The sequence below is a fragment of the Eptatretus burgeri genome, chromosome 4, assembly GCF_056783735.1.
Source record: "Eptatretus burgeri isolate ZD-2024b chromosome 4, Ebu_testis_v1, whole genome shotgun sequence".
Lineage (NCBI taxonomy): Eukaryota > Metazoa > Chordata > Myxini > Myxiniformes > Myxinidae > Eptatretus > Eptatretus burgeri.
Window position 1 is genome coordinate 24,639,588 of NC_140964.1, and position 16,771 is coordinate 24,656,358.

A 16,771-nucleotide genomic window follows, 5' to 3' on the forward strand; every position below is an offset into this window, starting at 1 on the left:
CAAGCACTCCAACAAAACGGTTGATAAGGAATGGCTGGTTTAGCAAGCGATTCATGATTTCCGATTGGTCATATAAACACCATACACCCAGAGATGCTAGGAATGCCAAGCAATGTCCAAATTGGACAAATGAACCATTTTTCGCAGTCGGAACTGCTGATAAGTTCAATTCCGGTGTTGACATTTTGAAATTCGGCTCAGATTTAGAGATTCTAGAGGTTACGGCATGTGCATAAATGAAATGAAGCTGTTCACGCTGGCCTTTCTGAGTGTTCATAAGCATTGCTATGTATCCAGGGATTTGTAGGTATGATGATCATGCATTCGATGATATGAGTGAGGAAAGTCAACAGAAAAACTTTATTGTTAAGAAACCATTGCAACCTGTTTCAAGTCAAGGCATAGTTAAGCAGGCCAAAAAAATGGCGAATTAAGACCCCAGCGAGGTGACCAAGGATGTGCCTTGATAAAAGATAATAAAATGCGACCATTAATTATCTTCAAAAGGGGTGTTTAAATTAACCCAAACACCCAATTTTCATTCATGCATTCTCTTGTAGTTCTCTAACTATGCATGCAAAGTTTGGAGCTGCGAGGTTTCATAGTTTTGGAGTTATGGAGGAGACGGAAGGACGGACAGACTGACTGACACACTGTGACCCACACTGACATTTATTGTTATAGATGCAGCGAGAGCTCACTTACTCTTCATGAAAGACACTGTGGAATCTTTAAAGTCCACCAAGAATCAATGTTGGCACATGCTTCTGTGGGAGAAATAATTATATGAATGTACTCTCAATTATAATTGTTTCTGGTGTTTTAAAAAATTAATTTTTATGCTGTAAGTCAAATTGGATGTCAGTTATGCTTCCTTTAGCCAAGAGTCTTTTAACCTAAATGTGATAAAAGGAATGTCTTGCTATGGAACAAAGTGACCTGGTTGATAACAGCTTTTGCCGTAATTATGTCATTCGCTTTTCACCGAGAAGACACGTATTGTATTTGGAGTTCTTTTACCTATATGTTTATCAGCCCTCTCCACTCTCCGAAAAGCATATAAATGCCAGGAAATGTAATCTTAGCTTAGTGCAATCATTGTGGATGTTTACTAGGATGTTCCACTTTTGCAAAAGTAGTTGCTGGAATGAAGCACTATATGCCTATCGATTCCACTAATGAAATTAGGTGATCGACCAAAGTTTGAAAATTTTCCCGCCTTTTTTGACCGCAGGCCGGCATTTTGAAATTTCAGAAAAAATCCATATTTTTGGAAATAATATTGATTTTTGAATATTTTTTAAAATATATTTCTCTGTGTTTAGATGGCCGAATGCACTTCAGTAGGCACCATTATGATAGTCAGTACCCGTAAATATTATTCACAAACTTGTCCCGACATTTTGAGAAGGGGTTGCCATTTTGGAAATTCACTGGAAATCGTATATTTTGTGTATATCTAATGAAATATATATATATATATATATATATATATATATATATATATATATATATATATATATTTACTTCTTTGTGTACTTGCAGATAAACCTTGACTGACCAATGGTCAGGGCTCCTGTGGCTATGTGGGACAAGTTCGCTAGTTACAGGAAATTTTGCGAAAGTGCTAATTCTTTGCGTGTCGTAAATGATCAAGCTCAAAGAGGAATTAAGCTCATGTCTGACTTTATTCATATGTGCAATGATGAGAAACAACGTCAAGCATTGCTACAGCACAGGAAGCTTTACCCAGACTATACAAAACAAATGCTATGTTCTCTATAAGATATCTGTGTGGTTGCTTGTTTGCTAGATTGTTATGTTGTTATATATGAAAACCATGTCGCTTAAAACATATTTGGTTGTTCTCATAATTAATTGATCATGCTCTCATTTGTCATTAATAATGTCTTTATGAAAACGCTTCTACTGATATTCTGTAAATGCCTAACAATGTGCCGTGCAATAATTGTCAAAATATGGGATTTTCAGTGAAATTCCAAAATGGCAACCCCTTCTCAAAATGTCGGGACAAGTTTGTGAATAATATTTACGGGTACTTACTATCATAATGGTGCCGACTGAAGTGCATTCGGCCATCTTAACACAGAGAAATATATTTTTAAAATATTCAAAAATCAATATTATTTCCAAAAAATATGGATTTTTCCTGAAATTTCAAAATGCCGGCCCACGGTCAAAAAAGGCGGGAAATTTTCAAACTTTGGTCGATCACCTAACTTCACGAGTGGAATCGATAGGCACATAGTGCTTCATTCCAGCAACTACTTTTGCAAACGTGGAACACCCTAATGTATGCCATCACAAGTGGGTTGTACTCCTTGGTACCAAGTTAAAATAAAATTCTCTGATGTAATGTACTTTCACGTTGTGGACAGTGAATTAATCGGTGTCTTTGATTTGAGTAACAGGATTTACATCGAGTTGGTTAAAACGGTTAACTAAAAATAAGAAAATAAGAAATAAAACGTTAAGACGTTAAGAAATAAAACGTTAAGAAAATAAAACGTTAAGAAATAAATTCCACAACACTTCCAATGGACGGAGCACACGTTGATGCCTCACGCTGCATGCAAAACATGAGGATGACGTTTTTATATCTTGGTTATATTCAAATTTAGGCTAGACGATTCAAAGGCAAGTGTGCATATATCTCTAAGCTATCCTGCCTGCAAAACATCAAAACGGTTCAATGTGGAGGGCTGGAGATGCTGACTCGATATCTATAATCATCAACACTCGCAGAACCAAAGAGGTGAGATTGTATCAGAAGTCAATGGACAGAGCGAGAAAATCGTGATTTCGTGACTTGTACTCTTGCAAAATGACTTCAACGTGAATGGTTTCATAATTATATGCATACCTATCGATTTATATAAACAGAAAAGTAATCAAAGTACAAGCGGCATGCCTTGTAAGACGACAGGACCAGGAAAGAGTCCTTTTAAGGCAAGGTGGTCAAGGCTGCGCTCACCCCAAACAGAGAATTTGGAGTTTGACAGGCAGTCAGGCACAAACGCCTACCTTCTGTGAAAGATCACCTGAAAACACTGTGTAGTGCCTCGGTGTGATATTGTTCCATTTTTTTGAGAAAAAGAAAATAGGACGGATCATTAAACAAGTTCAAAGGAGAGCGGGCTCGCGAAGAATAAACGTGCTGAAACATTGCCAACCAGAACTCAAACTCCTTGGCAGATTCACATAAATACTCAGTACATTCAGCAACAGCAACAGATTTCCTTGGGCCGAGGGACAAGATGCCTAAAGTAAATTGGGAATGTTTAAAATTGACAAAAATAATCGGAGTTGTGGTCGGTTGGTGAGTGGAAGAAGTGTGTGTGTGTGTGTGTGTGTGTGTGTGTGTGTGTGTGTGTGTGTGTGTGTATGTGTGTGTGTGTGTATGTGTGTGTATGTGTGTGTGTGTGTGTGTGTGTGTGTGTGTGTGTGTGTGTGTGTGTGTGTGTGTGAGAAGAGACGGGCTGGAAGTTTGGGAGGATATGGAAATAATGGGCAGTACGAAGAAAAGGAGGTGGTGTAAATATTAATGTTTTTGCATACGTAATAAATAGATGGTTCTATTATAATATCTACTCTCCCTGAGTTTTAAAGTCTACCATTGCTTCTCAGTAGTGTATCTCTCTGATTGTGATGCTCATTCCTCTTAAGCCCCCAGGAAAATTGCGAAGGAATCATGAAATCTTCAAGCTGGATTGAGCTCCACTGATGACATGAGCCATTTGTGTTCAGCCTCTGCTCAAACTGATCCAACACTCCTCTCACATGACAGACTCGTCATCTCCATCCTCCAAGGTAAGCTATACAACAGGATTTACATTTACAAGACTCCCTCCAGCTTCCAGTATCTTATTGGATTGGTTCGATAGGTTTGCTTAGATGTTTGTGGACTCGCTTAATTATTGCTCCGTCTCATCTGGGTTCGAATCTCGACCCAGCTATACACTGTCACCCTGGTGTTTCACCGGCAGAGTGATTCATCAATGTGTGCGCACCATCCATCGGAAGGACATGAAGTCGGATGACCGACTGTCTGCCAGTCCTGGTTGATGTTGGACGTTAAAGGTCCCACGATGTCTTTCTTGTAGAATAGGCAAGTTATCTCTAGCATTCTGAACAAATTACAAATTCCTACCTTAAAGTGTGAGAAGCATATGGTGTGGACTTTTTTTGTTTTTATTGAAGTTCGCCCTAAACAAGGCTGAAAGCCACGATTTGAAAAGGGTTACAAAGAAAAAGAAGAAAAGGACACCTTCCACACAATGTTTCCCAACTTGCTTTCCCAGTGGGGTTGGTTGTCTCAACAGCAATTCCTCCACTGTCAACAAATTCACTTTCCTGAGTTTGTTGGCATGTCACGTGAGTCATGAAGGGCAACCATGATCCTGAATTCCCCATTTGAGCTTTCTTTGACATTCCTACAATCCAGAGAGAAGAAGAACAGTTGATACTGGAAGAAAAAAATGTTTTTTAAATAATTAATGCTGATCTATCAGATACACCATGTACACTGTTGGGAGAAAAATAATAACAGACAGCATGGTACACTAGCTGCCAATGTAGAACACAATGTCAAGGTGAAGTCCATGGTGTGAAACTACACGGCAATCGGTGGAGGACATACGTCTGTCAGGCTGAACAGTTTAGGTTTTGTATCCCACTGATAGGCCGGATCTGGATTCGGAGGTGAACCAAAATCGAATCAGCTTGTTCTTGTCACCCACCCAACTCATCCACCAAGTTTTGTCATAATCCGCCCACATCGTTTCGAGATATCATGCGATGTATCGTTTATGGTTCCATCTCTCAATGGTGATCGAGAAACACTGAGAAAACTATCGTATCCGGATCTTCACCAAAATAGAACCGATTCGTCCTTGTCTCACACCCAACCTGTCCACCAAGTTTCATCCGAATCCGTTCACAACTTTTTGAGATATCCTGTACGCAGATGGACAGGGGTGAAAACATAACCTCCATCCATCGCAGATGGTGGAGGTGATAAGCGACGGAGAGAATGATGAAAATAATGAAAGTTTTGAAAAAAAAAAAAAACATGAGAGATAGACATGGTCGTTGAGTAGACAAAGGTCCAACTGAAAGGCAGCCAAGTTACTGTGAAGTAGCTGAACGAATGTAACGCCAGGAGGCACTCTATATCAGATTCACAGCGTTCAGCGATTCCTTCTGATCAATCCAACAGGCTTGAGATGGTTGTTAAGTGTAAAGGCTCTTTTGTCAGAAGTATCATATGAGACCTAAAACTACACATTTTCACGTGAAAAACCGCACCATTGCTCTTTTAAAGACTTACGAACAACTGAATCACAGAAACGTGATTTTTTTGGGGGGGGGGGGGGGTTTACATCTACAGGTGTAACACAGGCATTTCCATGACCTAAAACCAGGGTTGATGATCAGCTGGCAAGATATCGCCGGCACCCTGAACACATTCCTGCCAAAACTGCAGGTCGCAAGTGGTCTGTTCTTGGACATCCCTTGAAACCAGGTTACATTGCTCTCTATCTCAAAGCACGGTGTCCGTCTGGGTAGCAGTTTCTACTGCTACCCACACATAAACATCGTCTTTGACTACTAAGGACAAGCATAACATGCATAACCTTAGGTTCAATGTCATTGAAGGAACATGGTGGCCGAAAAAGTGGTCAAATCCGAGTTTTCAAGTTGTAGAACCAATATAGTAGCTCATCACCGGCCCAGTAGCGCAATGGATCACGCATCTTGACGATGGATCAGAAGATTGTAGGTTTGACTCCTGCATTTTGTTTTGTTTTTTATCTGACTCGTCGTTGGTGTAATGGCTGGAGAGACTGGGCTCTGCATGTTCGGTGGCTCCAACTACGGCTGAGTCATACTGAAGACTGTAAAAATGGTATGTGCTGCTTCCTTGCTTGATGCTCAACATTTAAAAGATGGAATATTGGCAAACGACCATATGTTGGCAACCATTGCGTTGGCTTAATTGGCCTTCTGTGTTACAGTTCTTTGTAAGCAACTCGTGTTTTTATCCTCCTCCTACTACTATTAATTTGCACTGGCTTTGACACCGACACCAATCTTTATTACGGACCCTAGGCATCAAAAAGTGACATATGGAGTATATCGAAAACAGTTTCCTCACCTCCATTAGAGCATTTAAATTACATCAGATGTGGCAATAAATGCAAATTGTTGCTCCCAGCTTGCCGGCTCGGTGACAGAAGACGCCATTTGCATTTTTGCCACCTGAATCACGACCCCGTTTAGAATCCCGTGCAGGCACGGGCAACTTGAACCTGGAAAGAGTGTTATCACCTGAAAACAAGTATTTATGGAGTATTAAACCTGAAGTCTGTTTTTTTTTTAATGTATGTATGTATGTATGTATGTATGTGTATGTATGTATATATATATGTATATATATATATATATATATATTTTTTTTTTTTCATTCCATTGGGAGCAGACTATGCAGAGCATTAGTGCTGCCTGCCTAAGCAGTCTCCTTGGCTATTGGGCACAATTCTGGACAGGTCACCACTCCACCGCAGGATACTCGAATGGCTCGGTCGTCCCAGCAAGCTGGCACTCATTTTGCCGTCCTCGGAAGGATGACAAACTGATTCAACCCCACCTGGTACTAAATTCTACAGCCAAATGGGATTTGAACTCAGGATCCCAGGATCCTATGCTCCCCCACCCCTGCCAACCATAACCATTAAGCCAACACTAGGTATAGGGCACATTGTACCTCCAGATTTATTGAAACACCACTGTGTTCATGCTCCCCCACCTGTAATCCTCCCCATCTGATGCACGGAAATTACACAGGCTCAAATACTCATATTTAATAACTCAATTTATATTTATTAGGGTACCCTGTGAGTACAGGGTACCCTATTGTTTTTTTTTATTTAATTTTGCATTGCCAATTCATGAAAACGAACTTTGCATGTAAGATATTTGCCTCTGGAATTCCAAGATATTTTCGATTCTGACTTAGTCAACTTTCCTGGGAAATCTCAAGGGAACACTTCTGTGAAGAAATATCTTAATTTACCTTACTTGCTTTATAAATACTGCCACATAGCACCAAAAAAGGTGTTCAGACGTAGGAGTTGGAGGTGTTTTGCAACAACACAGTGGTGGAGAGTGGCAGCCTTTGTCCTTCTCCAAGCGACTTCAACCTGCCGAGACAAAGTACAGCACCTTTGGTCGTGACCTCCTTGCAGTTTATCTGAATATCAGACGTTTCAGTCATATTTTCGAGGGACGTCATTTTTGTGCATTCACTGACCATAAGCCACTCATCAATGCGCTCCAGTTAAGTCCAAGCCAGACGAGCATTCTCCACGTCACATTCGCCAATTGGATTATATTTCCCAATTCACTTCTGACTTGAAGCACATTTCGGGCAAAGACAACGCAGCAGGTGACGTGTTATCATGTATGGACGTAAACGCCTTCGACACAACAGCCGTCATTGTTTTTGATGCCATTGCTCAAGCTCAGAAAGATGATGAAGAAATGCAGCAGTCAACTGATAACTCACTCCAGCTGAGGGCAGTTCCAGTTTCCACATCAAGTAGTACTATTATGTGTGATATCTCTCCTGGAAATCCTCATCCATACATCCCAGCCAAGTTGAGACACACCGTTTTTCATGCTCTGCATCATTTGTCACACCCGGGCATCCGAGCCACACAACCGTTGATTCCTTCACGTTTTGTCTGGCCAGGAATCGACCGAGATGTACGCAATTGGACAAGAACTTGTCTGCGGTGTCGAAGTTGTAAAGTGTCCCAACACACAAAACGTCCCTGGGTACTTGTGCAACACCAGATGCCAGGTTTGATCATGTGCACTCCGACATTGTGGGACCTCTTCCTCCATTAAACGGGCATACATATATGCTAACTTGTATCGACAGGTTTACATGCTGGCCAGAAGCTATACCTCTTCCAGATATCACAGCGGAGACCGTAGCTTGTGTTTTCATTCCACGATGGGTGGCAAATTTTGGAGTGCCTTCGACCGTCACCACAGATAGAGGCCGTCAATTTGAGTCTTTCCTTTTTCAATCACTCACGGAGATGCGAGGCTGCAAACGCAACAGAACGACATCTTATCATCCTTCTTCTAATGGGATGGTGGAGCGTTTCCACCGACTGCTTAAAGCTGGTCTCAAAGCTCACGCTAACACACGATGGACTGAGGCAGTTCCTTTTGTTCTGTTGGGCATTCGGACAGCAGTCAAGTCGGATCTGTGGTGCTCCATTGCTGAACTTGTCTGCAGGACCACCATCCAGTTACTCGGAGAGTTCGTAGCACCAAGTAAGAGTATGAGTGACCTGGATCCCAGCAATTTAGTGCACCGGTTTAAACGACACATGCATGATCTTCAGCCTAAATCCACGAGGTCGCTACATGGACAACCACAGATCCATCCAGATCTTCACAGATGCATGCACATCCGTGTACGACATGATGCCGTGAGAACGCCTCGACAGCTACCGTGTGTTGGGCCGTATCTAGTACTTCATCGGTCTGAAAAGTTTTTCACCTTGGAGATTAAAGACAAACATGAATGTGACAGTACAGCTTCAGTCATTTGAAACAAGCCCACATCGACCCTTCTTGCTCCACTTCTACCTCCTCACGAGCAACCTCGACTTCACAGGCCATTGAGCCTTATTCTACGATGTCGCCAACTGCACCAGCATCGACTATTCTTGTATCTTTCCCAAAATCTTCCATTCAGCAGTCTGAAACGAGGACAATTAGAGCGGGCAAACATGTTCATTGGCCAGCTCACTATGTACAAGTTTTCAACATTAACTGAGAGGTTTCATCCACGATTTTACTTTCTTCTTCTCATCGTTCAGCACATGACGTGTTATCGATTGCGACTCAAATCATTGTTACAACTAGCGATCGAGGAGGGGGTTGCTGTGGTGACCTGCTTTGCAAGAGCGAACATGCCCAAACCTTTTTCCTGGCCCTATATCACGTGACAGTATCATAGCCAGTTCTGGTTGGTTACGTGGCGTAGACTGGTGTACGACTGGGAAGAGTCCTTTTTAGAGGGTGAACGGTTGACGTTTCTGGTCGTGTTTGATTTAGGGTTTTTATCCCCCGCTGCGTGGCGGAAGGGGGATATTGTTGTCACCCGGTCGTTCGTCCGCCCATCCGTCCGTCCGTCTGGCTGGCTGGGCGCAACATTTATAGCTGTGAGTGCGATAACTCATAAACTGTTCGCCATATCGATTTGAAATTTGGGTCACACATGTACCACCTGAAAAGGAAGAACCCTATTTATTTTGGGCGTGGCCGGGTCCAAGATGGCCGACTGGGGCGGCCATCTTGAAAAAAATGATTTTTGTAATAAATGGAAAACCGCTTATCTGATTTCAATTATTTTTCAATGGCGGGGGATTCCCCATCTCTGAGGGGTATGTTTTCCTTTTTCCTCTTAACTATTCAACGGGATTCTCTTTGCACGTCCACGTATCCTTGAATTGTTTTCATAAAGCAAATAATGCAGGAACTTCATGCTCTTGGTTTTAACATTCGGTTTTGATTTAACCAAACGAACATTGTGCCTCGTTCTACTTCTTGTTATCTCGGTTTACCTGGCCAGCTTTTTGCCACCTTTTCACGAAGCAGTGACTCGAAAGAAAAAAGGAACAGTTTGGATATCCAATGGATCGGCTCCCATCTTCCATCTTTGTGGGGATCATCGGCGATCTGCACTTCTTAGCTTTGGTCAGTTAGAAGTTTTGTTTGAGTTGTTTTATCACAGCATACCGAGTTCAACAATTCACACAAACCGAATTTCCACAAGAGAAAGAAACACAAACGTTGGAATCTGAAGGGAGTGTCTTCCACGACGTCCTTGTTTACGGTATATCTAGTGTGCACTTGTTACTGAATCGGGCTGTAAACAGTCATGACATTGTTGTCTTTGCTGTTAAAATGCTTCCACTCTTCTGGGATTAAACCTTTTCCCCTACTTTTCCGTGAAGTCTCGAGAATGGTCCGCTCCATCCTTGGTTCTCTTTATGAGCGAGGTCAGAACACCTTCCTTAAGAACCCCATTTAGTTAGATGAGTATTTTATCCATTATCCTTCCCGTGGCCACCCTGCATTGAGATGGATCTCAGTCTCGGCACCATGACCCTGCATTGAGATGGATCTCGGTCTCGGCACCATGATCCTGCATTGAGATGGATATCAGTCTAGGTATAGTACCATAAACCCTGCATTAAGATGGATCTCGGTCTCGGCATCATGAACCCTGCATTAAGATGGATCTCAGTCTCGGCACCATGACCCTGCATTGAGATGGATCTCAGTCTCGGCACCATGATCCTGCATTGAGATGGATCTCAGTCTCGGCACCATGACCCTGCATTGAGATGGATCTCAGTCTCGGCACCATGACCCTGCATTGAGATGGATATCAGTCTCGGCACCATGACCCTGCATTGAGATGGATATCAGTCTAGGTACCATGACCCTGCATTGAGATGGATCTCAGTCTCGGCACCATGACCCTGCATTGAGATGGATATCAGTCTAGGTACCATAAACCCTGCATTAAGATGGATCTCGGTCTCGGCATCATGAACCCTGCATTAAGATGGATCTCAGTCTCGGCACCATGACCCTGCATTGAGATGGATCTCAGTCTCGGCACCATGACCCTGCATTGAGATGGATATCAGTCTAGGTACCATAAACCCTGCATTAAGATGGATCTCGGTCTCGGCATCATGAACCCTGCATTAAGATGGATCTCGGTCTCTTGGTATTATGAGCTCTGCCTTGAGATGGATCTGAGTCTCGGCACAATGACCCTGCATCTCAGTCTCAGCATCATGAGCCCTGCATTGAGATGGATCTCAGTCTCGGCATCATGACCCTGCATTGAGATGGATCTCAGTCTCGGTACTATGACCCTGCTTTGAGATGGATCTCAGTCTCGGCACCATGACCCTGCATTGAGATGGATCTCAATCTCAGTACCATGAGCCCTGCCTTGAGATGGATCTCAGTCTCGGCACCATGACCCTGCATTGAGATGGATCTCAATCTCGGTACCATGACCCTGCTTTGAGATAGATCTCAGTCTCGGCACCATGACCCTGCATTGAGATGGATCTCAGTTTCGGCATCATGAGCCCTGCCTTGAGATGGATCTCAGTCTCGGCACCATGACCCTGCATTGAGATGGATATCAGTCTAGGTACCATAAACCCTGCATTAAGATGGATCTCGGTCTCTTGGTATTATGAGCTCTGCCTTGAGATGGATCTGAGTCTCGGCACAATGACCCTGCATCTCAGTCTCAGTATCATGAGCCCTGCATTGAGATGGATCTCAGTCTCGGCATCATGACCCTGCATTGAGATGGATCTCAGTCTCGGTACTATGACCCTGCTTTGAGATGGATCTCAGTCTCGGCACCATGACCCTGCATTGAGATGGATCTCAATCTCAGTACCATGACCCTGCCTTGAGATGGATCTCGGTCTCGGCACCATGACCCTGCATTGAGATGGATCTCAGTTTCGGCATCATGAGCCCTGCATTGAGATGGATCTCGGTCTCAGCACCATGAGCCCTGCCTTGAGATGGATCTCAGTCTCGGCACAATGACCCTGCATCTCGGTCTCAGCACCATGAGCCCTGCCTTGAGATGGATCGCATTCTCGGTAACATGATCCTGCATTGAGATGGATCTCAGTCTCGGCATCATGAGCCCTTCCTTGAAATGGATCTCGGTCTCGGCACCATTAGCCATGCCTTGAGATGGATCTCATGGGTCTCGGTTTTGTATCCCGATGGATATACCACACAAACACACGGGACCAGAGTTAACATGACTCGTGTATTGCAGCCAACATGGCGGAATCTCAATCCCCGGTGAGACAGGTCACATGACCTGTGAACCACTGGTGTTTCAAGTGCCTATGCAAACACTATTTTCCCCCTCTACTCAAATGTTGAACATAACAATCTCTGTAATAAGGCGCTCAGTGACAATTAAGCTTAGCATCCAATAAAATACAATATGATCAATGATGTCCATTAATTATAGTGTTGGAACTTGTCAAAGTTCCCATCAATCAACTTAAAATCATTCAATTTGTTACAAAGTCAGATAGGTATCTTGGAGGACGTCGATTGCATCTTGTACTTTGAGGTTGTTGTCTGGTCAGGTCTGGATGAGGAGTCGGAGTTTCAGGCAGGTTTACTGTGTCAATGTTTCCATCTGAATTAAAATGAGGTTAACCAGCCTGGTAGGACTTAACACATTGTCGAAAATTCCAACGACAACCATCTTCAAGCACGAAAGAATTTGGACCAGCTTTGTGGACATTGCATTGTGGTTGTGATGGAGATGATGCCAATTTGTGCTTACGAATTGGTCGCTTAGTTTGGACCCATTCACCTTGATTCAAGGTAGAGTGTCTTCCTCTGCTACATTGGTCTGTGTACTCTTCTTTTACCCGTTAGTAGGGTAAGAATACTGATTCTGGCTCACTTTGCCCCATGTAAATGAATGGGGGATTTTCAGCGATTTATATTTTTTTTCCCTAAAAATAAATCCCCTTTTTATCCCAAGGTATATTTATTTGTCTCCCCTTTTAACTTGGAGGTTGAACCTCATTGAATTGAACACCTGGGGGTTGAACAGCTCACTCATTGAACCTATAAAGATTTGTTCATTCTCAAATTCCTTCAATAGTTTAATTTTCTTTGCACAATAATCCCCATCTAAAATATTGACAAACAAAACATTTGAATCTTTATATTTTTTAAGATACCCCTTTTGTGCCATTACGAAATGATTAACTTCTCTTAATGCTCTTGTTTGACCACCTCCTGAGCCACAGGTTATTTTTTGTTAAGCCCCGCCCACTTTTCTTTAAGCCCCGCCCACTTTTGTTAAGGCCGCCCACTTTTCATAAGGTAATTTTTCTAAGCCACGCCCACTTTCTTTAAGCCCCGCCCACTTTTGTTAAGCCCCGCCCACTTTTCATAAGGTAATTTTTCTAAGCCACGCCCACTTTTCCTAAGCTCCGCCCACTTTTGCTAAGCTCCGCCCACTTTTGATAAGGTATTTTTCTAAGCCACGCCCACTTTTCCTAAGCTCACCCACTTTGCTAAGCTCCGCCCACTTTTCATAAGGTATTTTTCTAAACCACGCCCACTTTTCTTTAAGCCCCGCCCACTTTTGCTAAGCTCCGCCCACTTTTCATGAGGTATTTTTTCTAAGCCACGCCCACTTTTCCTAAGCTCCGCCCACTTTTGCTAAGCTCCGCCCACTTTTCATAAGGTATTTTTTCTAAGCCACGCCCACTTTTCCTAAGCTCCGCCCACTTTTGCTAAGCTCCGCCCACTTTTCATAAGGTATTTTTCTAAGCCACGCCCACTTTTCCTAAGCCCCGCCCACTTTTGCTAAGCTCCGCCCACTTTTCATGAGGTATTTTTTCTAAGCCACGCCCACTTTTCCTAAGCCCCGCCCACTTTTGCTAAGCTCCGCCCACTTTTCATAAGGTATTTTTTCTAAGCCACGCCCACTTTTCCTAAGCTCCGCCTACTTTTGCTAAGCCCCGCCCACTCTTACATCATTTCCAGTTCATCTCTGACTCACAAAGAAATCACTAGAAAATTACAGGATGTTATGGTTTGAAAAATTTCCCAATGAAGGCTTGCCTAGGCTTGCCCAGGGAATTTCAAAGGAAACCACACCCACCAGTCTTTCTCTATAAAGCTTCAAACCCAGGCTCCATTTTAAACATTTGTTCTTGCTGGCAATGGTGTTCTGTGTGCTTGTCTCAAACTCTCTGTCTTCTATGGAACTAAACCTTCAAGTTGATGAACTGGATTCAAACCTCTTATCTATTGAGGTAAGATTTTTATTTTCCTATTTTCAAACTTTGATTGAAGCATACTCATTTAATAATTAAATAACTTAATTAATACATTATTATTTTCTCTCACAGGAAATTGTATCTGAAAATACTGCTTTTGCTACAACTTGGGGGAAATTGTTGGCTTGGTTGAAGACCTTGAGTGGGATGACTTTGGTGTTCCTTGGAACTCTCTGTCTTCTATGGAACTAAACCTTCAAGTTGATGAACTGGATTCAAACCTCTTATCTATTGAGGTAAGATTTTTATTTTCCTATTTTCAAACTTTGATTGAAGCATACTCATTTAATAATTAAATAACTTAATTAATACATTATTATTTTCTCTCACAGGAAATTGTGTCTGAAATACGAAATGAAAATACTGCTTTTGCTCTACAACTTGGGGGCGAGAATTGTTGGCTTGGTTGAAGACCTTATGACGACCAAGACCCACAGAGCAGTTCGTCCTTGATGACCCAACCAAAGAGTTATACCTTGGAGACCAGCAAAATCCTGAAAAAGAGTTTTACAGCAATAGTAATCATTGTGAGTTATCAAGACAATACCCACTGTACAAGTTATACCTTGATGAGCCAGAATACAAGTTTTTACCTTGGAGACTCACAAATTTTGAAAAATCAGTAAATGAGTTCTGCCTTGATGGTTTAAATAACTACCTTGGAGACTCAGGAAAAGGGTTTTGCCAAGATGGTTCTAAATATGGGGCCTACCTTGGAGACTCACAAATTTTGAAAAAATCAGTAAATGAGTTCTGCCTTGATGGTTTAAATAACTACCTTGGAGACTCAGGAAAAGGGTTTTGCCAAGATGGTTCTAAATATGGGGCCTACCTTGGAGACTCACAAATTTTGAAAAAATCAGTAAATGAGTTCTGCCTTGATGGTTTAAATAACTACCTTGGAGACTCAGGAAAAGGGTTCTGCCAAGATGGTTCTAAATATGGGGCCTACCTTGGAGACTCACAAATTTTGAAAAAATCAGTAAATGAGTTCTGCCTTGATGGTTTAAATAACTACCTTGGAGACTCAGGAAAAGGGTTCTGCCAAGATGGTTCTAAATATGGGGTCTACCTTGGAGACTCACAAATTTTGAAAAAATCAGTAAATGAGTTATCCTTAAGAGACTTTGTAAGTTGGTTTTACTTTGAATACTTGAAATGTGGGTTCTGGATTGATAACTCACAATGTGATACATATCTTGGAAACTCAACGGGAATGTGGTTATACCTTGAAGACTTGGAAAGTTGGGTTTATGTTGGACACTTGAAACTTTTTTGGGGGCTTTTATTTATTTATTTATTTATTTATTATTATTATTATTTTATTTATTTATATTTTGGAGACTTTTGGAGTTGCTATCACTCTTTGGGATCTAAACCTATCGATGTAGTTCTTTGTCGGATGGTGCTTGATGGGAGCAAGATCAAGAAAGTTCTGGGAAGAAAGTGCAGGCTTACTCTCCCCGTTTCTACGTCATCAAACCTGAAAGCCTTAAAGACAGAATTGGAAGAAGAGAAAAAAAAAAAAAAAAACGTAAAATATATATAAATATATATATATATATATAAGTGGAAATATCATTTTTAAAAAGACTGTGTTGGGTGGGGATTGAGTTGGGGTTGAGATTTTGAATGTGAGGGGTTGGGGTTGAGATTTTGAATGTGAGGGTTGGGACACACACACATACACACCAACAAACAAAGTTAAGCCTTGACTATTCAGTTGAGGATTCTGTGTTTGGGGTTCACAGATCTAAGAACGTCCCCCTTGACACACATTATATACTGTTATACACCTCGGACTTGGCCCTCGAGTGTCCACAGCGGTGTATAGTAGGAGGGAGTGAAGCGCCAACCTATTGCTCCCATTGCACACACACACACAAACAAAAGTTAAGCCTTGACTATTCAGTTGAGGATTCTGTGTTTGGGGTTCACAGATCTAAGAACGTCCCCCTTGACACACATTATATACTGTTATACACCTCGGACTTGTCCCTCTAGTGTCCACAACGGTGTATTATATGCTTAGTTTTGTCTTTTGTAATTCCTGAGAATAAAATGAACCTAAAATCTCTTCCCCTTCCAAATCATATATTTTATAAGTCCAAGGAACTGTATCTATTACATCAACAATTTTAAAAAGTTCTTTCGTCCATCGTTCAGTAAAACCCTTTTCAAAATGAGATTTCCACCTATATATTCTAACGATATCACCAACTTTGAACTTAGGTTTTCTGACATTAATCTCTTTTTCATATTTTAATTTTGTAAATGTTTCTGATGGCTTCATATTCGTTGACGTGTGAATCGTGTCATTATACTTATCCACAATATCCTGAATAAAAGATAACCATTGTTGTGAACCGAGTTGTGTGAATTTTTTATATAGTCTCTCTTTTAAGGTACGATTAAAACGTTCAACAACAACTGCCTTCCCTTCATTAAAGGTACTGTATAATGTAATACTGTTATTTTTAAAAAATTCATAAATGTCTTGTTATAAAACTCTCTACCCTCATCAGTCCACAATTTCTTAGGTTTTCTCTTACTTTTATTAAATATCTGTTGAAAAGCTAACACAAGAGTATTACCTGTTTTGTTTTTAAAGGGACAACCCACGCATATCTACTCCTCAAATCAATAACGGTTAAAAAGCATACTTGTACCCCTTATCATTATTGAGTTCAATCAAATCAGCAGACCAGATATAATCAACTTCCTTGGAATAAACTTTCCTTCTCTGAAACTTTGTGAATATTGGTTTATGTAATTCATCAGCTAATTGCTCT

General features: G+C 41.6%; 1 long non-coding RNA gene across 1 annotated transcript in view; it reads left to right on the forward strand.

Annotated features, from left to right (window-relative positions):
- The first annotated feature begins 2,508 nt into the window (after window positions 1-2,508).
- LOC147027640 (uncharacterized) overlaps window positions 2,509-16,771 on the forward strand; it is a 167,937-nt gene continuing 153,674 nt past the window's right edge. The window contains exon 1 of the long non-coding RNA XR_015057167.1: window positions 2,509-5,929. This is a non-coding gene — a long non-coding RNA (uncharacterized LOC147027640). The remainder of the gene's footprint in view (window positions 5,930-16,771) is intronic.